Source organism: Saccopteryx bilineata, chromosome 1 (genome assembly GCF_036850765.1).
Source record: "Saccopteryx bilineata isolate mSacBil1 chromosome 1, mSacBil1_pri_phased_curated, whole genome shotgun sequence".
NCBI lineage: Eukaryota > Metazoa > Chordata > Mammalia > Chiroptera > Emballonuridae > Saccopteryx > Saccopteryx bilineata.
Window position 1 is genome coordinate 383944926 of NC_089490.1, and position 25749 is coordinate 383970674.

General features: G+C 38.1%; 1 protein-coding gene and 1 non-coding gene across 9 annotated transcripts in view; one reads left to right on the plus strand and one right to left on the minus strand.

The window, feature by feature from the left end:
* Nucleotides 1-25749, minus strand: part of LRRC4C (leucine rich repeat containing 4C) — a 1282290-nt gene that overhangs the window by 126956 nt on the left and 1129585 nt on the right. The window contains exon 1 of one of the 8 annotated variants that reach the window (XM_066251308.1): nucleotides 10595-10673. The exons of the other annotated variants lie outside the window; for them this stretch is intronic. The gene's annotated coding sequence lies outside the window, so the exon portion shown is untranslated. Of the gene's footprint in view, nucleotides 1-10594; nucleotides 10674-25749 lie in introns of those variants that run through there. 8 annotated transcript variants of the gene reach the window in all.
* Nucleotides 530-605, plus strand: TRNAP-GGG (transfer RNA proline (anticodon GGG)). The gene has a single exon. It is a non-coding gene; the product is annotated as a tRNA-Pro (tRNA).

Below are 25749 nucleotides of genomic sequence, written 5' to 3' on the forward strand. Positions count from 1 at the left end.
TAATTTTAGGAACAAAGTCTCAGTTCTGTTCACCACAGAGTTTTGTTCAAACTGAAGATAACATCTAAGCCTGTTGTGTTTCATCTACAGGCCCAGAAATAAAGCAAGGCCAGGTGGGCGATGCCATGGCAGACATCATGACCCCCTGGGATGAGTAATGGCCCCCTTCCCTGGCACTGACCAATCAACGGAGACCACAATCCCATAAAAACATACCTGAAAATCTGATGAATATTCTATTGAGATCCTCTCCTAGGACTGCCCCTCTAATCATCATCCTCAAAAGCCCTTAGGAGGAGGATGCAGCAAGACTTTCTCTTTCAAGCACTCTTGTCTCTCCCCACCCTCTCCCCCAGGTGCATTTTCCTTGCCTCTCCTAAATTCCTAGGGCTCTTCTTTAGTCTCTGTTACTTGTTTCCTAAGCCACTTTCTTCTACATCTGTGACTTTTTAAATAAAATTTCTCTTTCAGTTTGAGTCTTGACTCAATTCGTTTTTAGCCACAACTCAAGTAAAAAAGTTACTGAACGGCCCTGGCCGGTTGGCTCAGTGGTAGAGCGTCAGCCTGGGGTGCAGGAGTCCTGGGTTCGATTCCCGGCCAGGGCACACAGGAGAAGCGCCCATCTGCTTCTCCACCCCTCCCCCTCTCCTTCCTCTCTGTCTCTCTCTTCCCCTCCTGCAGCCAAGGCTCCATTGGAGCAAAGATGGCCCGGGCACTGAGGATGGCTCTGTGGCCTCTGCCTCAGGCGCTAAAATGGCTCTGGTTGCAACAGAGTGATGCCCCAGATGGGCAGAGCATCACCCCTGGTGGGCGTGCCAGGTGGATCCCGGTCAGGCGCATGTGGGAGTCTGTCTGACTGCCTCCCCGTTTCCAACTTCAGAAAAATACCAAAAAAAAAAAAAAAAAGTTACTGAACAGAGATCTGCTCTGACTCCATAGGTCTAACAGCTGGTGCAGTTTTGCTGCCAGCATTCCCAGGAAGAATTCCATTATGCAATGCAACACCTTTTTTTCCCCTCTCATCCTCTACTTCATTTTTTATTTCTTTCTCTCACTCTCAAAACTGAAAGCAATGTTTCACCAAACCTTACAACATGTAATCACTTCTATTCTATTCTATTCTATTCTATTCTATTCTATTCTATTCTATTCTATTCTATTCTATTCTTTCAGTTCTGTTCCATTCCATTTTGTTCCATCCCATCCCACTCTACCTTACCCTACCCTATCCCATTCCATCTCATCGCATCCCATCCTCCTATCCTTTCCTACCTTATTTTATTGCATTCCATTAGAGTCAATAGCATTTTATTTCTTTTTTCTTTTTTTGTATTTATCTAAAGTGAGAAACAGAGAGGCAGAGAGACAGACTCCCACATGCACCTGATGGGGATCCATCCAGCATGCCCACTAGGGGGCGATGCTCTGCCCATCTGGGTCATTGCTTCATTGCAACTGGAGCCATGTTAGTGCCTGAGGCAGAGGCCATAGAGCCATCCTCAGCAACTAGGCCAACTTTGCTCCTATAAAGCCTTTCGCTGCAGGAGGGGAAGAAAGAGATAGAGAGGAATGAGAGGGGGAAGATAGAGAAGCAGATGAGTGCTTCTCCTGTGTGCCTTGGCCCCAGGAATCATACCTGGGACTTTTACATGCCAGGCTGATGTTCTTCTGCTGAGCCAACTGGCCAGGGATTATAATATTTCATTTTTAAAAATTGCAAATTTACTGAACAATCAAAATAATTTCATCACCCTCACTGGTTACATGAATTCAATCACATTTTAATCTATTTATTTCTTTATTTTTTATTTTTGTATTTTTCTGAAGCTGGAAATGGGGAGGCAGTCAGACAGACTCCCGCATGCGCCCTACCGGGATCCACTCAGCATGCCCACCAGGGGGCGATGTGCTGCTCATCCGGGGTGTTGCTCTGTTGCAACCAGAGCCATTCTAGCACCTGAGGCAGAAGCCACAGAGCCATCCCCAGTGCCCGGGCAAACTTTGCTCCAATGGAGCCTTGGCTGCGGGAGGGGAAGAGAGAGACAGAGAGGAAGGAGAGGGGGAGGGGTGGAGAAGCAGATGGGTGCCTCTCTTGTGTGCCCTGGCCAAGAATCGAACCTGGGACTCCTGCACACCAGGTCGACGCTCTACCACTGAGCCAACTGGCCAGGGCCATATTTTAATGTATTTTAAGGATTATTCTCATTTGTAGAATGTGCATAAGAAAATTATCTCTTTATAGGGTTGTTTTCATTATTAAATGAAATACTACTACTACCACTGTGTTTGGGGCTTAGTGTTCAATATAGACATTATTTTTATGCATATTATTTTAACTATCTTGGTTATTATATTACTATTATAAATTCTACTTTGGATATTTAAAGGTTATTAATTTGTTTTAAAATTCTCATATATATGACACAGGTTGTTACATAAGAAAATTTCTAACTTTTTCATCAATTGTTAGGGAAAAGAGAAAATGTCAGTGAAAGAATTGGTTAAACTTTTTCGAGACTTAAAATTCTCAATTTTACTTTGTATTTGGTTAACTCTGAAGACTTTTTATTTTAGTACTTCATGGTGATATAGGAATATGAAAAATGATAACATTGGCATTTCATTGAGATGCTTCAGTGAGGTGACATATATGACAGATTCATTTTTTTAACTTAACTGTGATGAAAGTCATCTCTTATTAGTGGAAGAAATATGAACAGAGCATGTGGTTTCCTTCATCCGTAATATTTGTACTAGAAGGAAAGATTCTAACTAACAAAACCTGAAAAATCTCTTCTGATTGTTTAATAATTCTAGTTTCAACCCTCAAATCATTTTTACATAAAAGGCTATAAGTAAAACTACAATTTTCATTTCCACATTTTTAGATTATAGATCATTAATCTTTTAACAATAAAATTCACTCTTCAATAAAATTTCAAATAAAATATAAGCATTAGAAATAAAAGGTCTTTTTATGAGATGGACATATATCTGCTAAAATTATACTCAGAGAAGGCAGAAAATATAATTTGTTTACTGTTCCTGCCATTACTGGGCATGTTCAAATACAACAGCTAAGAGAAATAATATCAACTGCTCAGTGGAAGATAAAGTGGTTCTCCCAGGTGGGGTCTATGATTGTCTTTTAATCACTCAAGGGACCAAATTTTTTTAAAAATCTGAACTAATCTTGCTTATACTCAACCCCAATCCCCATTCTGTTACTCTTTTGTTCTCCTTCTCTCTCTTAATTTAAATATGGACCTTTTTAATTCACCAGTTTGCCACTAGCATCAGCACTTCAAAAGACATCTTCAGTGCACCCACTGAGAGTACCACAACTTGTTTCATTTTGTTAATTGCTTGGTTCTTAAACAACCTCATTTTCTGCCCACAGCACTTAGCATTTTCTCACTGTACAGCAATCCTTAGAAATGTCCTTCCTGCCAATCAGGTAGGCCAGAATCTTGCTTGTAGGGTCTCTCAAAACATAGTACTGGTCTTTAAACAGATCCTTATACTGTGAGACCACAATGGGTTAAGTGAAAAGCAGTAATATTGATACCTGACTATATGTCAGACTGTATATGGTACGGTATTTAATCTTCAAATAACCCTATTTTATACATATCATTCTACCCATTTAAAGATGAAAATGAAGGCAGAAAGAGATTCTATCAGTAATCAAAAGTCAGACAATGAGTAAGTTCTTCAGATGGACTAACACTAGTCCATACTGTGGATCACTGCACAGAACCATCAGCAGTATTAAGGAAACACTGGCTTACTCTTCTTTTTTTTTTTAATTTTTTCTTTATTCATTTTAGAGAAGAGAGAGAGAGAAGGGGGGAGGAGCAGGAAGCATCAACTCCCATATGTTCCTTGACCAGGCAGGCCCAGGGTTTTGAACTGGCAACCTCAGCATTCCAGGTCGACACTTTATCCACTGCGCTACCACACAGGTCAGGCCTGTTTTTATTTGTTCATTTGCTTATTTTTTGTTTTTTCCTGCCAGAGAGCCTTTTGAAAACCTTAATCTTTTGCATTGTCCAGATATGGGGGTTATGTTATCTCCCAAATGGCTCTACGCTGTGCAAATTCTTCTTTCTGAATTTCAGTTCTAGAAAGGTCTGGAAGTCTGGAAAAGAGGAAGAATTAGCAGTCTGTAGATATACTGACTGCACTATGGGAAAACTGAAGCCAGAGAGCCTGGAAACTTCCTCCTGCTAACAGAACATGGCATATTTGTCTCATTTCATAGAAAGTTTTACATATATAGCTTAAAATACACATTCGAGATAAAGCTCCCATATAAATTTGGGTTCTTAACCTGATTTGTATATAACTGTGAGTTGAAGTCTGCCTGGGTGGTAACTGCATACAGTGAAAGCCTTGTGGCGTGATGAGGTTTCTATGCTTTGCTCATCTCTGCACCTCTGCCCAGAATGCTCTGCGCCATCCCATACCTGTGAGCTAGCACGGGCTCATTCTCCTGCACCCAGCCCCAATGCTGCCGCCTCCACATAGCGTTTTCAGCACTTCCCACTTCTAGTTAGTCTTTTCTTGAGTTGTCCCAACACTTCAATAATGTTCCTAAAATAGCAGTTACCACAATATATTATATGATGTATGTTTACCCTATAGAAAGGGGTTTTCAACCTCAGAACTATTTATTTTCGGGGGATTATATAATACTTTTTTTTATTAGAATTGCCCTGAAATGTAGAAATACCATATCCCTGACCATAGAATGAGTTTTGTAAGATTTGCAGATGAGTAAATGAAAAGAGTTCTGTAAAGGCCATAAATGTTCACTAAGGTCTAGATTCCAGAAAGCCCTCAGTTTGCTGCCTTAACAACCTCTGAAAAAGGCCGAGATAACCGAACACATTCTTTTGCTTTTTGTAAAATGCTTCACTGAGCACTCTCTCCCTAGGTTGTTCCAACGATAACCGAAAGCCTGTTTCGCTTCTGTAAAACTGCTTTTGCTAGGTGTTCACCCTCTCCTCTCTCTTCTTTAGGCCTATAAAAGCAAACCCCTAAATTTGTTTGGGGCCACGAGTTCTTTAGAATGTGAATCTACTCGTGGTTGCTGGCATTAAATTAAAGCGCCTTAATTTGGTTTCTTAATTGTGCAGCAAAAGGTTTGTTTCCTCGCTGTCCAGATATAACAGTCCTATGTATTAGCAGCATCTCGGGTCTCTACACAGTGGACACTGGCAGCATCACCCTTTCAGTTATGACAAGCAAGTATGTCTTTAGATACTGCTTTCTACGTGGAGGACAACATCACCTTCAGTTACCGGTCACTGTTTACAACATGGGAACCACAGAGAAGTGACCTTGGTTTTTTTGTTTGTTTGTTTGTTTTACCTTATATACCCAACAGTATCAGGCCCACATCAGTTAGTCTATGTCTTTTGGTTAGAATTAAAATAATGTCATTTCCTAATAAATATATACTGTATTATAAAATGTACTGAATCCACATTTTGTAAGTGAAACAAACATGACTGCTAAATTATACTCTGGATTCAAAGAAAGTGAGATCAAATGTCACAGGATGTCAGAGTGAAAAAAAATACTCTGTATTTGAGAAATCAAAAAGTAATCAGGTCCTGGCTGGTTGGCTCAGCGGTAGAGCATCGGCCTAGCGTGCAGAGGACCTGGGTTCGATTCCCGGCCAGGGCACACAGGAGAAGCGCACATTTGCTTCTCCACCCCTCCGCCGCGCTTTCCTCTCTGTCTCTCTCTTCCCCTCCCGCAGCCAAGGCTCCATTGGAGCAAAGATGGCCCGGGCGCTGGGGATGGCTCTGTGGCCTCTGCCCCAGGCGCTAGAGTGGCTCTTGTCACAACATGGCGACGCCCAGGATGGGCAGAGCATCGCCCCCTGGTGGGCAGAGCATCGCCCCTGGTGGGCGTGCCAGGTGAATCCTGGTCGGGCGCATGCGGGAGTCTGTCTGACCGTCTCTCCCTGTTTCCAGCTTCAGAAAAATGCAAAAAAATGCAAAAAAAAAAAAAAAGTAATCAAATTATATATATAATTATATATATATTAAATCTACTGTATATGTGTGTACACACATACATATACACACACCTAATGATCTTTCCTGGAAAATTGCATTCAGAAAGCTAGATACAGGTAATGTAATACTTCTAAATGTATTTTCCTAAAATGCTCTGTTCTCCAAAATAGGCAGTGAATCTCTAGCTTTTATTTTTCTCAAAGACTCATTCATATATATATAAAAAGTGATGCTTATTTTGAAATTTCAAAATAAGGGGACTTGATTAAATACAGAAGCACAGACAGTATGACATTGCCTGTCGATTTGATAAGATATTCATCTCTTCCCCAATTTAGTGCCGAACAATTGAAAGTCATTTGACTTGGCGGAATTCTGCAGACTACTTAACCATTTATTTGAACTGGAAACCAGAACCACTGTAATCTTTATACCAATTTGTGATAAAAGACTTTTTCTCACCTCAGAAGTGAACTGGCCCTGCGCATCTTCACTTATTTCCTGAGCTGAGGTTTTAATTCAAGCTTTAAAACTGAGATAGATTTGTCTTTTCAGGGTTAGCCAGTTTCAAATCCACGAAAATCTGTTATTCTCCCTGGGATACTGCAAGCGGGAGCAGTGCATGTGATAAGTCTAAGCAATTTTTGCAAGTAAGGAGTCAAAGACGAGACCAGCTCCCCCTCCGCAGCAAGAAAGGAGGTCACTCGGAACCGACATGCGTGATCTCCTTTAAATTACAAGACCATAATTTCAGTGGCTGCATTTTATTGGTTGCCTCCTTTTGGTTTTAGCCACATTAATTATACTTTATAATTATAATCCTATCAGGTGGCAATTATTCTTGTTCTTATAAAGGGGAAATAATTAAATACCAGGATAACTAAGAAATTGTGTAATGCCATTTAATGACTTACTGGGTGAGGCTACTTCACTCCAAGATTCTTCTCTGATAGTAAACAGCAAGCCCATCAGAATACATGGCAGATTCTATTACAGCCACTCCTCCAAACATGAGCTGCGTTCAGATTCATATTTACAACCAAAGCTATTGCCGATCTTTTGCACACCATCCCTCCCTGGACTGCCCTGAGTCCTATGCCCAAAGGCATGCAGAAAGAAGGTAAAAGTAACTGAGATGCAAAGAGGTGTGTGCCTGTACAGAACAGGTCCATTCAGAGGTTGAGGGGCCTGTATACCCAAGATAAGAAAAACAAACAAACAAAAAATCACTTTCACCTCCTCATTTTAAACCAATGGGTCTCCTTTTCTTTGATTGTGGTTGAAAGGAATTCCTGGGCACCACTAAGTTATGTTAACTTTTTTTATTTATTTATATTTTTTTACAAAGACAGAGAAAGAGTCAGAGAGAGGGATAGATAGACAGGAAGGGAGAGAGATGAGAAGCATCTCATTGCGACACCTTAGTTGTTGATTGCTTTCTCACATCTGCCTTGACCGTGGGCATTCAGCAGACCGAGTAACCCCCTGCTCAAGCCAGCGATCTTGTGTCCAAGCCGGTGAGCCTTACTCAAACCAGATGAGCCCACGCTCAAGCTGGCGACCTCAGGGTCTCAAACCTGGGTCCTCCGCATCCTAGTCCAATGCTCTATCCACTGCGCCACCGCCTGGTCAGGCGAGTTATGTTAACTTAAAAGGGCTTGTGTCATGACACAGATCTTGGTCATTAGAATGTATTCACAAGCAAGTCATTTTTCTGTTGTTCTCCTGTGGCATTTTGTGATACAACAAAGAGGCTATGCTTATGTTGTCCCTTTGTATATGTGTCATGGAAGGCCACCTTTGGAGGTCAAGGCTAAGAGGTGTGTTAGGCATCTGGACATGGCTTCTAATAAGCTACATAGAGTTAGTTTCTCTGAGTTTCACTGAGTTATTTATAATTATATTCAACCTGTTATCTTTCTATATTGATCTATCATGCATCTCTCTCTCTATCCTAGAGATTCTATTTATTTCATGGAATCAGAAGACTCAAATGAAATAATACAAAGAAAGTACTGGTTAAATCAGAAATCATAATTATTTCTTTGTGATGGTGGTGATATTGCCAATCAGTTTAAGCAATTGTGTGCGCACACACACACACATATGAATGCACGCATAACACCCCCAAGGAACAGAGAGCTTTCAAGATAAATGGATTTTACCACATACTTTAGAGTTCTAAGTCAGCATGGAAAGACTTCATTTTATCCACATAGGGATGTGAAAAGGTCAAGTATTGATTTAGGTTTCCAAGAGAAGGTGAAAAATAAAAAGGCTTTTCTAAAAAAATATTTAGTTCATTTTGCTTTCAAACATGATTTCATTGTGGAGCAAAGATGGTTGGACACCCACAGGATGGCAAAGATAAAATGGTCCAGCTTAGAAATGTGAGCCTAGGATCGATTATACTTGCCCCTATGACCTATAAGACACAGAATGGGTAACTCCTAAACTATAGGAGTAAAGAACATATCGGAAATAAGACTAAAATGATCAAAAGCTTTATGTGATCTATGTATTAAAATATGGCATATTTTATATTCATTTACATAAATAACATATTTTACCAAGGTGCTTTCATATAGATCCATCACTGTTCAAAACATCAGTACTTCTTTTGTCATAAACAGGAAAATTTATACTCATCTTTGCATACCTTAAGTGCCTCTCTGCTACTAAATAAAGTATTTGCATAAACACATTAACAATGTCTGGGTAAAATATTAGAGATGCCTGCCACATTGGAGAGAAAATAATTTGGCTCAGAAAAATTTTACCTAATCTTAAAATGTAAAAAATACCACTTGGCACTTATACAGATAGTATCAATTCCTATATACTGTTATTGCAGTTGCATTCTTTGCTGAATTGCAAAGTTATTATATACCTAGATTCTCAATCTATATACTTTTGTGTTTGAATATCTAAGGTTACTTTTGGACTATGAAATTTCATAGGAGTTGTAAAACAAAATTATGTCTCTAACATATGTTTTACTTTATAAAGGCAGTATTAAAAGCTAAAGGTATACCAAAACACTCAATAAACAATTTATGTGGCTCTGGCCAGGTACCTTTTTAGAGCATCCTTCTGATATTCCAAGGTAGCGGGTTTTATCCCTGTGCAGGGCACATAAAAAATCAATCAATGAATGCATAAATAACTGGAGCAACAAATTGATGTTTCTATCTCTCTCTCTCTTCCTCTCTGTCTCTATAATCAATAAATAATTAAAATTTTAAAAATGTATAATAATAAGGTAACCAATTGTCCTCCTTTAAGGAGGACATTCCTTCTTTTGTAAGTTCCATCCTCCCTTGAAAAGTGTCCTCCTACATGTCCTCCTTTTTGATATTGGAAGACTCATCTGTAAATGTCCGTATTCGATAGATGTAGAGTTGGATCCATTGTGTGTGATGTGATGTATTTATATTTAAATGAGTACTTTTTTCTTATAATTATTATTAAAAATTAATAGAAATGTAAGCATAATTACAATATAAAATATTACAAATGTTTTTATTATGCATTTATAATATTATAGTATATTATTGTTGCAATGAATAAAATGTTTCTTTTATTTATAATATTGTTTTCTTCAATTTATTTTTGCCCTCCTTTTCATTGTAAAAAAATTGGTCACCTTAATAATAAACAACCTATTGTTTCTTTATATGCCTGTTTACTTGGGTGTTTGGGGCTAAATACCAAGCCAAGAAGCAGATGGGTGTACAGATTGGTACAGAATCAGATAAATTTTATTTTGTAGCCCAGATATGACACTTTCTAGGTGAGGGACCTAAGACTAGTTTCTTCATCTTTATAAGTCTCAGTTATCTTCTCTATAAAATGAGAATAACAGTGATGGTCTAAAAAATTCTCTGGTGCTTGAATGAGACTATTCATGTAAATGACGTCTTTGCCATACTCTCACTTTTTCTCTTCAGTGGATTAGGGTGAATATGGTTTGTTCTTAATATGGTAGATGAAGGAAATAGACTAATTTATGGGTTAATAACTCAACTCTCAACATGTTCTATAGCCCAGCAGCTACCCATTGTCTCGGGTTCACTCCCAGGCTCTGATATAAACCCACTGAGGGACCTAGGGTGAGTCATATAACCTTTCTTCATCTCAGATTTTTCAGCTGTAAAGTGGGATACCAGTGAGACATCTTACTGTGTCCTTTGAAGAATTGAGTTAATACCTATAAAGTACTTAACATACTATATTATTATTTTAAGATACCTTTTACATTACAAAGAGTTTCTTCCTGCTATATAATATTTTATAGCAATAAATCACACTCTTGACTCCTTGTGTTAATCTTGAAAGAAGATTTTCAAACTACAGAATGAATTAAATTTCTCTGAATTTTACCTTTAAGGTAGTGAAAACAGCTGTCTTGTGAGCAAGCCTCATTGCCTCTTATTTAGAGTTTCATATTCTTGCAGAGAAGAAAGACAATTAAAAAAAGAACTAGTGAATTCTATTTTCTAAGATATCTAGGTATCTAAGATGCTTTGGATAAAAGGAAGCAGGGGCAAATAGAGTTGTACCTTTATATCAGTAGTCAGGAAAGATCTCCCCGAGAAGGTGCCATTTAAGCCAAACTAGGGCAGTCCAGGGTGTGCCAGGAGGCCACCTGCTCTAGAGCATTTCAGGCAGAAGGAACAGCAAAGCAAAACTCCTAAGTTGGGTTCAGGCTTGACTTGTTTGAGGAACACTGGAAATTTCCTAACACTTTCATAATGATTCTGGCTTTTGCTCTTATGAGTCAACATTGCATGAGTGATTAATATTCAGTATGCTGATATATGTATTTATCTCTGTATTCAATATATATGAAATCCACCCAAACATTACTTATAATCTATAAGAGAGCTATTTTTAAAATAGTGTCTAAAGTAATTTGTTCAGTCCAATAATGTCTAACCTCTAGAGTGTTTAGGAAAAGGGGGAAAAAACTTCGATGCCCTTGGGCTGCATGACCTTGTGCAGGCTACTTGGCCTCTCTGAACCTCAGTCTCATCACTTACACAATCGAAGTGTGAAAACATCCCCATGCTTGTCACTGAGTTGCTCTAACCTTGAGTTGGAAACTGCTTGATGAACAATCACTTGCCACACAGATGCAAAATATTTTGGTAAAATCTCATATATATGAAGATCAACTGGTCTGTTGAGATCACTTATCTGAGAGATGGCTAAATCTTTAGAAGAAAGACACAATGTGTTGTAGAATATGTATTAGACATTGTATCATAACTATACCAAGTTCATACAATTTACTTCTAGAAAAGCTCCGAGGCTCTCACTCAGAATCCATTTATTCGTTTCTTAAGGGTAATTCTAATATCCATGCATGCACAGTTTCCTAGTACTACCACAAGTTTACTTTTATTTTGATGTATGCCTTTTTTAGTTATGCTTGATTGGTTTGGACCTACACACACATTCTGAAGAGATGGATCTGAAAAATAATGATAGAGAATTACTAGTAAAGTTATCCAGGTGTCTAGAGAAAAGGTTATATTTGCGATTAGAATTGAAAACAATCCAATTCACGGTGGAATGATTCCCCACTTTGGAATATCTCAATCATGGCTGCAGACCCAAGAGCACCAGCAAAAGTTAGAGTTACATCAAACAGGTAACATAATGTCTTGGCTTCTATTTTCTGTTTTGGAACTGGAGGTAATAATAAAAAGTCCTACATGGTTGTGAGGAGTGTTAGCCAGGAATTATGTAGGGGAGATCTTGGTAGGTTTCACGGCATAGTTCCTTTCATTTCCTTCACTGCCCTATATATGACCCCCACCTAGGACCTTGGATCTGCAAACTTCGATGTGCCCAGCACAAAATTGAGTCTAGAAAGGAGCAGACACTTAAGTAATTGTATAAACATATGAATGAATGAACAAATAAAGAAATGTATAAACCGACCCATCAGTTAACTATGCAACCATACCTCCTGAATCCTTACAGATCATGAAGGAAAATACAGTACCCCTTTATCATAAATTCTTTTACTCAATACTAAATAATGAAGTATGCATGACTGCAATTGGAGGATCTATCTTATATTTATGGCCAGGATCTGAATATAGGCAGCACATAGATGAGGTTGAGAAATGTGCTCCTATGTACTCTGGCAGAAAGGCAGGAAGTCATTTCCTTTCGACCAGTGCTTTAGCTTCAGCCACACGTATTCATTCTTTCTTACAGGAGGAATTCATTTATGTCTTCAGGAGACAGATGTATCAAGCCACTGGGTGTTTCTCCCAATCACCTCCTGCCAAAGCCCTGATGTTTTATTTCATTAGTGTAGGCACTTTCCATTAATTTGGATACTGTTGAAGAGTGTTAGTTCCAAAGGACATTGTTTTTTTGGCTCTTCTATTTTGAAGGGCTATTTAAAACATTACTGAAATGAGTTGACCCCTTGCCAAGAAGCAGCAGCCACGCAATTCTAACCAGCTTCTGACAATATGATTCTAATGCTTGGCCTAATGATATGTTTATTGTGCTATACCTGGAATTGACAAAAACATACAGAAAAATTCTATTGGATAAGGAGGGAAGACCAAACAAAACATATCATCCAGGTGATGTCCTTCCTTCCTTCCTTCCTTCCTTCCTTCCTTCCTTCCTTCCTTCCTTCCTTCCTTCCTTCCCTCCCTCCCTCCTTTTTACCCTTCCTTTCTTCCTTTCCTCTTCCTTCCTCTCCTCCTTCTTTTCTTTCCTCCCTTTATTTCTTTCACAAAAATAAAAACATGAGTATTCCACTATATGCTGGTGTAATAGACAGTGTTGATGTCAAAAAATGTGTGTCCTTATTCCCATCCTTTCTAGTTCCCAAGTAAAGCCTAGGTTTATTCAAGTATATATCCTGCTTGTGTAGCTCTCCAGGCAGTCTCCAGGTCCTGACTCATCAGAGGCAATTATGGTTGCCTCATTTCCTTTGTTAGTGATTGGTTTGGACATAGAAATCTCGCCAATAAAACATAAAGGGAGGCTTAGAGGAGATTTCTGGGGAAGATTTATTACTCTTAAAAGACTCAGGGAAGAGAAAAACTTTTATCCTGGCCTATTTCATGTCCGGATATGTTGTTTACAAATGTCATAATCCCTTGTGACTAAAGGGGAGTTTGACTAAAGACAAAGGTGACAAGTGAAGAACATGGAACAAAATGATGGAAAGCTGTTTGTCCTTGACAAATTGTTTGTCCTTGACAAACTGTTTGTCCATGACACCACTGTGGAACCAGGAAGATAAGCAGAACCACTCTTCCTCTGAACTTCTTGTTCTAGTAAAAATTAATTTCCTTAGTTTTTAAAAGCGAAAAGCTATCTATCATTAAAAACTACACCAGACCCTGCATAGAACATTAACAGATACATGATTTGGTATTAAAATTAGATGTTACAGAATTCTAGAATTACCAAGTGAGTTTCTCTATGTAAAATATTACAGCAATATGCTCATCTCCTAAGAACAGGAGAATCGAGTATTGTGATTCATTTGTAGCATACTCCTCAGTCTCTAGAGTAATCGTTTAATCCCACTACAATTACAATGGGGGGATCTTTTGTCATGAGGCACCTGACTTTCTGGTTCTTAAATATGGATTTGAACACCATCTAAATGCTCAGATCCTTGTTGAACTTTCTTCACTGACAGTTGGGAATTTAGGAAATAAAAATTCTACCTCAAAGACAATCTCTGCCTAATCTCCACAATTATTTCAACTCATATTAATTTCTCAATTTGGTCAATATGCAATTGGAGTGGTAATTGTTTAAAGTACTAAATTATAATACATATAGTACCTTAGTATACATGATTTAGTGTGTGTGTGTCTTAGACTATTTTCACCAACTAAAATTTAAGATGACAAGGAGCAATTCCTGTGTTCTTATAAAAAGCAAACAACTTTTTATAGATAAAATTTTCAATCACATAGTCTGATCAGTTAAATTACCAAGCAGATATGAAAAACAGAAATCTAAATATTTTTTTCTTCTACCATAAGTGTTTAAACTTATCTTTAATTAATTTTATAATTACATCTAACTGTAACCTAAATTTGTTCTGAATAGAAAGAGTGAAAAAGTCTGAATTTTCAAATCAGTCTTAAAACCTGGTTGTCCATCTTATTTTGAAGTAGATAAAGCAAAAACAAGGAAGAAACAGTTCACTTGCTGCAGCTGAACTTCTCTACATCAACAAACCAATACATCTGGCTAGCAATACCTCACCAAAAGCATAGCAGAATGATTATTAACAAAATCCATGGAACACATGACAATGAAGAAAATGATAACCCACTAAACTGTATTAGTTGCTAACCACTGCTATATCCATTAACTTCTTTCATCCTCATAATAACTCTTTGAATTTTATCCTCTTGTCATTTCTACTTTGCAAATTAGGCTACCAAGAGAGAGATCAGTGACTTGCTGAAGGTCTCGCAGCTTACAAGTCATGGGTCAGAGCCAGAAATTAGGGAAGAAGCCTGCATGTCAGCCTACACTCTAAAAATACCCATCTCTGCCCTGGCCAGTTAGCTCAGCGGTAGAGCATTGGCCTGCCGTGCAGGAGTCCCAGGTTCGATTCCTGGCCAGGGCACACAGGAGAAGTGCCCATCTGCTTCTGCACCCCTCCCCCTCTCCTTCCTCTCTGTCTCTCCCTTCCCCTCCCGCAGCCAAGGCTCCATTGGAGCAAAGTTTGCCTGGGCGCTGAAGATGGCTCTGTGGCCTCTGCCTCAGGCACTAGAATGGCTCTGATTGTGGCAGAGCGATGCCCCAGATTGGCGGAGCATCGCCCCCTGGTGGGCATACGGGGGAGGGGGGGTCCCGGTCGGGCACATGCGGGAGTCTGTCTGCCTCCCAGTTTCCAGCTTTGGAAAAATACAAAAATACAAAAATAAAAATAAAAATACCCATCCCCCGCAAGTGTCCTGTGTTCTATGTAGGTGAGAAAACTCTAAAAATAAGAGGAATACATGTCCATGGAGCTTTCCTGAGAGATGACAGGGACAAGCATCAAAGACCATCATTCATGTAACCAAGCTGCCAAAACCATTGACATTTATCTCCTTCTCTCCATATAGCTTTATTTTTAAAATTAATTCTGCCTTTTTCCAAAAGATAACTTAAAAATGCAAAATATATGCATATACAAACTACCAACTCTTTAAAAATATTATGTAATAAAATTTTAAAAAACTATTGAGCAATACAAGTAAAAGAGAAGAAAAAATTAAATTTGACTTTTGTCTTTCTTTTATAATAAAGTACCCCCCGAATAAGTAGGTAAGAGTTATGTTTTATCAGAAGAGAAGGCTGTTTTTTGTGGTTGATTTATTTTTCAGTGCTAAGGAGAAGGCAGCACAGGGCATTCTTCAGTGTGGTAGCAAACTCTCTGTGACTTTGCTGGAAGTTTACAGAAACCCCTTTCATCTTGCTTAATCAACATTTAGTAAGTTGATAAGTCTGGGTGATAAAAATTAGTTTAAAAAATTCTGAGCCTAATGAGGCAGTGGCACAGTGGATAGAGCATCGGAACGGGACACAGAGGACCCAGGTTTGAAACCCTGAGGCCGCTGGCTTGAGCACAGGCTCATCTGGTTTGAGCAAGGCTCACCAGCTCGAGCCTAAGGTCTCTGGCTTGAGGAAGCAGTCATTCAGTCTGATGTAGCCCCCCGTCAAAGCACAAATGAGAAAGCAATCAATGAACAACTAAGGTTCTGCAGCAAAGAATTGATGCTTCTCATCTCTTTTCCTTCCTGGCTGTCTATCCCTATCTGTCCCTCTCTCTGTCTTTCTCTGTCTGTCTGTCTGTCTCTCTCTCTCTCTCTCTCTCTCTCTCACACACACACACAAATATTCTGAGATATGGAAAAGGTATGGTACAAATAGTATGGTTCAGTTACGGGAAACATATCTTGAGAACAGAAACCATAACCACATAGTACTAGAAACAAAAAAATCCATGCAATGATGAGGCTGAAGAAAGGGCTGTTTGAAATCACCAATATGTGCTTGATTAATCTAGCCACCCTATCCCCCATTGAGAAAAAATAAAAAAATAAAGACATGCACAATTAAACAAAACAAGTCAAGACTACACAGCTCTCTGAATATAGTAGGCTCTTAATAATACTGATGTCCTTAATTACTAAAGTAGCTGCAGCAATACTAGTTTCTGAGGCAGAGAGGAAATACAGTAGCTACTAAGAGCACAAGTTCTATGTATGACTGAATTTTGTGACCCAGTTTTCTGTAAAGCTGAAGATAAAATCTATAGGTTATTTTAAGGGGTAAATAAATTAATATGTCTTGATAGAAACTGCTTGTTTTCTTCCTATAGTCATCCTTCTTCCTCCTTTTAGTACTTCCCAAACAGGCCTGCTCTGTTGCCCACCCTCAGGAGTTACCATTTTGGTTATAACCTATAGAGATGGCAACACCAGGAATCATGCAATATGGTGGTCCCTTGCCATACATTTTAGCAGAATCCATGGCTACCTAGCTAGAGTATAGATTCCTCTTCCTCCATTGCAGAGAAGACTGTTCCCGTGACTAAGTTCTGGATGCCACAAATGATGTATACAACTTCAAGGTTAAATGAAGCTGCTCATCCCATAGCATAAATGTGGTCATGGTTTGGGAGAGCCAATACTACAGAGAGGAAGATCAAACCAGATGGGATGGAGAATGACCCCATAGAAGGAACCTGGGTTCCAGGAGAACCTTGTGGAGAAATTCACCCCAACTGCCCGGTTCACCCACTTCTCTGTTGTGAACATGAGAGAAAAGTGAAATTTAGATCTTGCTTGATTTATTGTACTTCAGATCTCTGTATTATGTAATAGCTTGTTCTATTTCTTATGGAATACCTAGGTGTAAAGATCTTAGAACTGTGTTCGGCGTATAGTAAGTTCTCATTAAATGCCAGCTACCAACTCAAGAACGTGAAAGAGCCAGTATTTGAAAGCAGAGTGCTGTGTGCCTCCAAAGACGATGTGCTTTTCTTTGTGGGAGAGGATGCTGCCTCCACTGCACAGGGACTAAAAAGGCAGAGCGAAATGCTGGAAGTAGGTCTTTTGCCAACACTTTCAAATCTATTATAAGGTAAAGAGTTCCTTTCTACATTCCCCCATGTTTAAAGCTATTCTGAATTTCAAATTGCAATTTAAAAAAAAGAAAGGTTTTGCAGTTAACTTGGTGAAGAACTTTATATTCGTTGACACTTGTACTTATGACTCACTCACCTGAGTCATCCCCTAAAACACAGTGAAGTGAGAAAAATAAGGGCCCACAAGGAACTACCTGCATATTATTTAAGCTGAATTCTCTGTTAGCTTGCATCTTTTGGACCCTAAAAATAATTTTATTTTTCTCTACTGATGAATATGGAGTATGGTAAACATAGGTGTACAGCTGTTGGTATAGCTCATAACACAATAATCAATCAATAATAATACAAGAAAAAACTGTTTTGCATACTTATAACTATAACCCTTTTTGCCCCACCCTGTACCTCTAGGCTCCCTTTGAAGAGCCTCTTCTGCTACCTGATTTGGATGGGAGACCCTACACCATCCTTCTTTCTCTCCTCTTAGTGCTGACCCCAAGCAAAACTGCTAGGAGAAAGAATTTTGTCTTCAGGATAAATTGTGCCTGCTATTTCAGAGTCTGTTCTCATTCCCCATCCAATCTGGGAAGAGGGGGTGGGGGGGACACTTCCCACATCTTCTTCCAGACACCCAGCTGCTCCTGTCTGCCCACCTCTTTGGAAAGGCACAGTTTTGAAACAAATGCAGACTATCCAATTCTACATATACAGCTAGACTAATAGGTTACTTCAGGGAAACAGAAAAACACAGGGTCCTGTACTGCTTAAGACACTGACTTAAATAGCTGAAGGTCAGGGTCCTATGGCACATATTTAAAAAGGCAGTCCAAGAGTTTGTTGTTCCTGTTGTTCTGCAAACAACTGGGAATTGTTTTGAAGACAAGATACATTTAAATAAAGTCTTTTTTTTCCTCAACCCCTCCCAACCCTAGCAAAATTAATGCTTCTTCCTTCCACTTTGCTGTAGCACTTTGTACAAAATCCTACTACCATTTTTTCCCCAGTGTGCTATAAATATCAGCTCCCATGTCCTTTTTTCCTTGGGTAAACTCTGTAGGTCTGTCTCTCACTATCTGTTTGGCATAATTAATCTCATTACTTTGCCCTTTTCCTGTGCTTCATGTACTTCATGGTCAGGCTTTGCAGTGTCCCTTTCTTATTGCACCTGTTGAAGTAATTTCAATGTGCTTTGAGAATTTACATAATGTTAGAAAACATTTTTTTTAGAGTGAACACAGATTTGGATATTAAGAAAGGGCTTCAATTTTATCCTGCTTTCTAAATCCTCCATAGTCTAAATATTCCATTATCTCTTTTTGCAACCCCAAAGTGTCTTAAATTAAAAATCACACTTCAACTGTAGTCACAACCAATGAAGAAGATTGGGCTGTTCTCTTTTCTGGAGGATAGAAGCAGCAGGTATTGAATATTTCAGCAAAATTCAACTCCTAACCGCACTAATGGTGTCATTTGGCACTAATGCATTGTCAGGAATTAAAATCTGAACAGCAGAGTTTGGAGCAAGGAAAATAAAAAACAAACAAACCATCAATAGAATTCAGCTCAGGCATACAAGTATGTGGTCTGCATTTGATGGAGGGATTATATGAATACATAAATAAACCATTAAACTCCACTTGCTAGGAGTCTGCTCAATTCATAGTGATTTGAGTTGCTGCAGGGGCAACAGCAAATCTAAACATAATTTGTCTGTTTGCAGATTGAGAAAGAAGAATTTGACAGATTTTAAACATATGTAGATAATCCATTTCCACATTTTTTTGAATGGTTAATACAATGTTTCAGTAAAAATGTGAAGCATGGTTTCTAATATGTTTTTGTAATAATAATAATAATAATAATAATAATAAAAAATTTAAACTACTACAGCCAAGTTCTAGTCCAACAGTTCCCAAGAAACCATCTAAATTCTTCAGCAAGTCTAGCATGTACTATATACTGAGTACAGTACTGCTCAAAGGACTTCAAGTGGGAGTGGAAAGAACAGACATTTACTGAATCCTGTGCATAGGTATTTTATGAATTTCTTACAACCTTTCTCAGGGGCAAGGAAAGTTTATAAACCCCATTTAAACATGAAAAAAAAACTAAGAAAGGATTCATGTCTTTCCCAATGGATTCTACTTGGTAAATAATGAAGACAGGATTTAGCCTGAGATGGCTTTGGCTCTTATATTCATGTGGTTCTCATTGCCTCACACTGGTTGATATAAAATTCATTTCAGAATGTTGAATTTTAGAGCGTGAACCACTACATCTCTGTCCAACACAAACATATATCATTCTTATTCTCCTCTTTATTACACAGGCCAGTTTATGTGTTACCTTCTCCCTAAATGTTCCTTTTCTGATATTCAATGGCACGTACTGCTTCTATTATACAATTCTGTTCTTCAGGACATACTATCATTGTGGTGTTGTGGGGGTTCTAATTTCTTGGAGTTAGTTTAGTGTTCTCAGAATATATAATTCTTAAGATATATGTCAAACTCCATTTACATACTCTCTGGCATACATATTCTTGGCTCGTAAAAAGTGTTTAATCAAAACTTGTTAATTTATTGAGTTATTATAATTGAATTATATTATATTAGTGAGTCCTACTTTATTTTACACATTAGAGCTGCTTCCATGTAGTTAAGTGAAAATATTTTTTAATGCAGCTATTATGTTTAAATTAGGGGCTTACAGGTCTTAGTAAGGACCTTTCTGTGAAAAGCTAATAATTGTGCCTTAAGGTATAATATGGTCAAATCTACAATTTCAAGTACAGATGGCCCCCAACTTATAACAGTTTGCTTCTGATATTTCAGGTTTATGATGGTGCAAAAGTGATACACTGTCTGAGAAACTGTACTTCAAATTTTGAATTTTGATCTTTTCCCAGGCTAGGGATATGTGGTACGATACTCTCCTGTGATACTGGGAAGTGGCGATGAGATAATTTCCCAACTGTAAGCGAATATAAGTGTTCTGCATAATTTTAAGGTAGGGTAGGCTAAGCTACAATGGTTGGTAAATTAGGTACATTGAATGTCTTTTTGACTTAGGTTATTTTCAAGTTACAATGGGTTTACCTCATTGTAAATCAAGGAGCATCTGTATTAGGTTTATCTTTAAACAGGAACAGAATTGTAAACTAAAAGGCAAGTAGGGAAATATAGACTGAATGTCAGAAAAATTTCTAGGTTTGTATGCTATAAAGTGTGATAGATACCCTACTATCTCCAGCAACATATTGGACTTTCCATAATTATTAGCTTTCTGCTCCATAAACTCCCTACGTCAAATTTTCATTGATTTTCTTGTTCCTCTTCCATCTGGAGATCATATAATATATGGACAGCAAGCCAATGGAAGGAAGAGAAATTCAATCTTTTAAGAAAATGACATGGAGCTTCCTATGCAGCAAAAGACCTTGTAACCCTTGTGTATCACGAATTTTCCATACTATACAGGAAAGAGCAAAACTACCTTCCTGAGAGAGGGTAGAGTCTTATGCTAAGCCCCATCTTACCAGAAAGAGAGGTCCTTTGAACACGAGTGCTTTCTTCTTGGTAGTAACTTGTCAAAGCTCCCAGTACAGTACATGACTTTTTATAATGAGAAACTAATATCATCAACTATTCCAGCCAAAGACACTTCAAAGTGAGTTATAAAGGGGTAATGGGTTCATGATGCATCACAGACTTTCAATCCAAAAAATAAAAAATCATGATGTTTCTTAAATTGTGTAGAAAGCGAACTGCTTTTGTTTTTCTAAGTTTGTATTAGGAAAATGTTGCATGAGGTTTTATATTTTTATAGTTTTATATGGAGCTTTGAAATTCACTATGAAATTATATCATCTTACAGCATTATATAGTTTTAAAAAGAGAACATAGAGAGATATTTTAAAAATCAATAAATATCCTTTAGGAAAACCTCACAATTTTCAGAGACTGGATTCGAATTTATATCATACAACATCAAACTTCAGCATTGGCGAAGGGATCATTAGAAAATATGGTTATTAACACATGACCCTTTGGGACTCATCTGGAGAGTCTGTTTAGAATCATGATCATCAACACAGACTGTATGGACTTCACAATCACTCCTGGAGCTTTTGGAAACACGCTCATATGCAGGTCCCATTCCCACAGAGTCTGAATCAGCAGGTGAAGCTCTGTATCGATAACTTATCCTGACACACCACAGGGACTGGAAACCTCTGGCCTAGAGACTCTAGGGCAAATCACTTGTGTCTTTTTGTACCAAGCCCTATTGTTTTTATCCCCTATAAAGCTGTTTTGAATTTAGTACTTTTCAGCGTTTACCTTCTGAAGGATAAAGCTAATATTGGTACTTAAATTTTTGTGTTTTAGAGAGAAGCTTAGCTTAGCTTACAAGCCTCAAATAAGATTATTTTGAATTTATTTAAAATCTACAGCTGATGCTGCTATCCTAGGAAGTTTCTGGAGTCTCATCCCAGCTGTACTTCTCATGCTACAAACATGATATTTCTCATAATAAGAGGCAGTAGCAATGGTGCCTCGCAGTCAAGTCAACATGATATGTCTGTTTAGCCTAAAAGCGGTCCACTACACAGAAGTGTTGAAAGTATATATTGTAAAGAATAATAGTAGCAAACATATCGATTTCTTTCTATGTGCCAAAGAGTAGACTAGGTGTATAACCTTTTTCACTTAATGATAACAGAATGAAGTGGGTTTTATTCTTACATCTATTTACAGTGACTATTATGGTTGTGCCTATTTGCTATTATCTTTATTGATGGTGATGAAAGCAATATTTAGGAAATATAAGTTCTAAAGGAGCTTGCAATGATAGCATAAAACCATGACAAAATTCGAAGTCTATCTTACCTCAATCTTGCTCTTATAAATCTCACCAGAACACTCCAAACTGAATATCATCACTGCCCTGCAATGCCAACAAAACCAACCAAACAAAAGTCTCCTTTTCCTTTCTCCTTTATTTAACCTGAGATCTGTTTTATTGAATACTACACAGTAAATACTAAAGTTGAAACAGTAAAAATGTTGAATAGGCTACTGATAGAAAGCCTTAGTTTTGTGTGTTCCAAAGGCTGTATATTTCTTATCCTTGCCTTATTCCAGGACTAAAAATAGTCCCCAAACAGCAAGTCTTATTTAGGAAGTCAAAAGAAGGTCTAAAGGCAATACTGTATATGAAGCAGACCCTGGAATAAAGTCTAATAAATTCTCTTTTAAAACTCGGAATTCCTTCTTAAATTCTCTTCTGAAAAATGGGAGGATCGCATACTTCCCAAGACATGAAACTAACCCACATGAGGGGCTTCTGGGGTTAATCCAAGGTTTCTCCTAAAAGAGCAACTCTTGTGTCCCCTACCTCCTGTTCTAGTGAACTGCTACACCTGTGGTCTCTGCCTGCTTGCTGGAGGTCAAGATGAGAGAATACATTCCTTTAGGTGTGTACAGACATAAGACCACTTCCTCCATTATTATAGCCTTGACTTTCCATTCCAGTTAAGGAAAACACCATTATCTCGGGCTGCCATAACAAAATAGTGCCGTCTAGGCAACATATAAACAACAGAAATTTGTTTTCTCACAGTTCTGCAGGCTAGAAGTCCAAGATCCGCCAGTCTGCAAGTTTGTCTTCTTCTGAGATGATTTCTCTCCTTAAGGTGGTGATGGCCACCTTCTCATTGCTTTATCACAGACTTTCGTCTTTGGGCCTGTGTATCTGCATTCAAATTTTTTTCTTTTTCTAAGTTTACCAGTCAGTTTCGATTAGGGTGCATCCTAAAGATCTCATTTTAAGTCAACTACTTCTTCATAGAAGTCTCTACAAATACAGTCAGATTCCGATGCACTTGGGGGAGGGGAAGCAAGACACCCAAATATAACTTCTGTTGGATAAAATGCAGGCCATAATGCGCACAGCTTCTTTTCCTTTTTTAAACAGCGAAAAGACTCTCTTCTATTTTAGTCCACTTTTTCAACAAACTTAAGAACCTAATTCTTCTCATGATGAGGCCAAGGTAAAGAGAGAAAGAGGGGGCCATTGACTTTTATTTTCACACAGTTGCTCCTTGCACAGTTGATTGGAAGCTAGAAACTCAATAAACAAAGATTTCCGCTACCACAGGGTCTACAGCTGCAACTAACAAGATCATTGACTGTTTAAAGGCAGAACGAAGTTGGGAGTTATCATGCGTATCTGGTGATTTTGATCACAGTGGTGTATACAAACAATCTGGATAAGCCATCTCTGATGTTTTTTCTATTTTTCCTTGCTCAATAAGGTGGCTACTGGGAAAAGGCTGAGAGTAATGACCTTGGAGCATCTACTATAAGCCAGGTGTTGCCACAGAGCTGAAAACCCTCAATTTGAGCAGCCTTTTTAAAAATTCTAAGAGGTTTTCATACACTAAAGGGTTGGATGCACTTTGAGTATCCCGAAATAATTTTCATCATTATCTCCACACTCAATTCAACACACACACACACACACACACACACACACACACACCCTGCCTAAGGAAAAGCAACTAGCCTGCCATTTCAAAATCAGTCCCCAGGGGACCTTTTCCTTTTCAGCAGACTATAAACCCTAAGCCTGCCACGTGTAAAAAATCTGTAGTTTCCTCTGCTTCGCCATCTGTCTCCAGCCTTTCAGTAACACAAAGTATGGGAGAGACAGCAGAGAAGCTGCATTTTACAGATCAGAAAAGAGAGCTTCAGACGGGTTAAGTGACTTCCCGTAAATGACAGAACACAAAGGTTGTGAATAAAAGTTAAATGCCTACCCTTACGAACCCTAAAGATCTTTGTAATGGACAGGATTTCATAACCAGCATGTACTGGTAGTGGCTACCATATCACACAGCAGGCATTTTACGTCAGATAGGCTCAGGTCCTGGATCTGGCTTAAACTGCTTCAATGAATGTGAACTTGGGATTGACCCTGCCTCCTCAAGCAACTAAACCAATATTTCTCTCAACTCTAAACTCCTCATTGGGGGATGACACTTTCATTCTTCACTTCCATCAACTCTAGATAATAGACTCCAACTTGTCAGTGTGGATGAAAGAACATGAAGATCTCTCAGGGAAGGAGTTTTGTGGTTGACACATATTGACACATATGGATGTCATTATGGATATCAATGGATTCATTCATAACTGCATCCCACATCCAGGAAATCACAGGAGAGCATTTTATTTTACTGAGTCCTATTTGATTGACAAATTAGGAATGAACCACAGTGTGCAGGCCACTTGCTTTATCTCCAAACTCATTTAGTTATTAATATAATTCCTGTCAGGCTAGCATTAAATCCTATTCTGAAAGATTATATCTAAAGTTCATTGTTATAAAATGTCAATAAAAAAACTTAGCATGACACATCGATCCATGTTTGCACGTTATAATGGACCTCCTCAAAAATGAAGATAAACTAACACAGATAAACTCAGGAGTTCCAGAAAGTTGAGAGAAACCGAAGTTTCATGAAAAAAAGAAATGGAACCTATGATGAGAAAATACTTTGGGCTTTCCATGAGAAAAAAAGCTATGTGGTAGCTGTTTTACAGTTAACATTTTCCAGAATGCCCCAAAGAAAAAAATAAAAGCAAACAACAAAAATTATTTATCCACATAGTACAGCATATTGTCAATTCAATTTTGTACACTCAAGGAACAAGATAAAATGACTATCTGGAAACATAATGGACTCAAGTCTTTCTTGGTACATCCATGCCTAATTAAAAAAATCAAAACCTATGATAAATGTATAAGATTGTTATGAGTTTTGGCTTTGCATATGATCTGTGGAAATCCATTCCAAGAATCACCTATTTTTCTTAACAATTTTTTGAATGCTTATTTTATTGATTTTAGAGAGAGAGGAAGGGGAGAAGAGAGAGACAGAACATCAATCTGTTCCTATGTGTGCCCTGACCGGGGATTGAGCTGGCAACCTCTGAATTTCAGGCAGATGCTCTACAAACTGACCTGTCCTGTCAGGGCATGAACTACCTGATTTTGAACCAAGATCCATTGAAGTGATTCTGTGAACTCCCTGAGATTATTAAAAATTGCATGTGAAGAGGAGTAAGGGTAAAAGTTCCATAGTTTTTATTACATTTGCAAAGTAAATAAGACCCAAAGAGAAAAAACAATTGCTTCCAGTCCTGTCTAACTATTAGTGTATCTAGTAGTAATAATAATAATAATAATAATAATAATAATAATATAGTTGCTAGTAGGTAATCATAATGTCAATGAAACATCTTTCTTTGATTCAAAGTCTCAACCAAAACTCATCTTGAAGAAAAGCAAGTCTTATCATAAAAGCATTAATTAAATTATTCAGATTTCATGAACAGAGTGTTATATGATTCATTCTCTTTTGCTGTCACTAAAAATACACCAAATACATTACAGCTTCAAAGGGATAAAAGGATTCCTGAATGATAATTTGTCTTTTAAAAAGAGTTGTGTGTGTGCAGATTTAATTCCTTGACTCAAAATTGATCATCTGTATACTAACTTTTC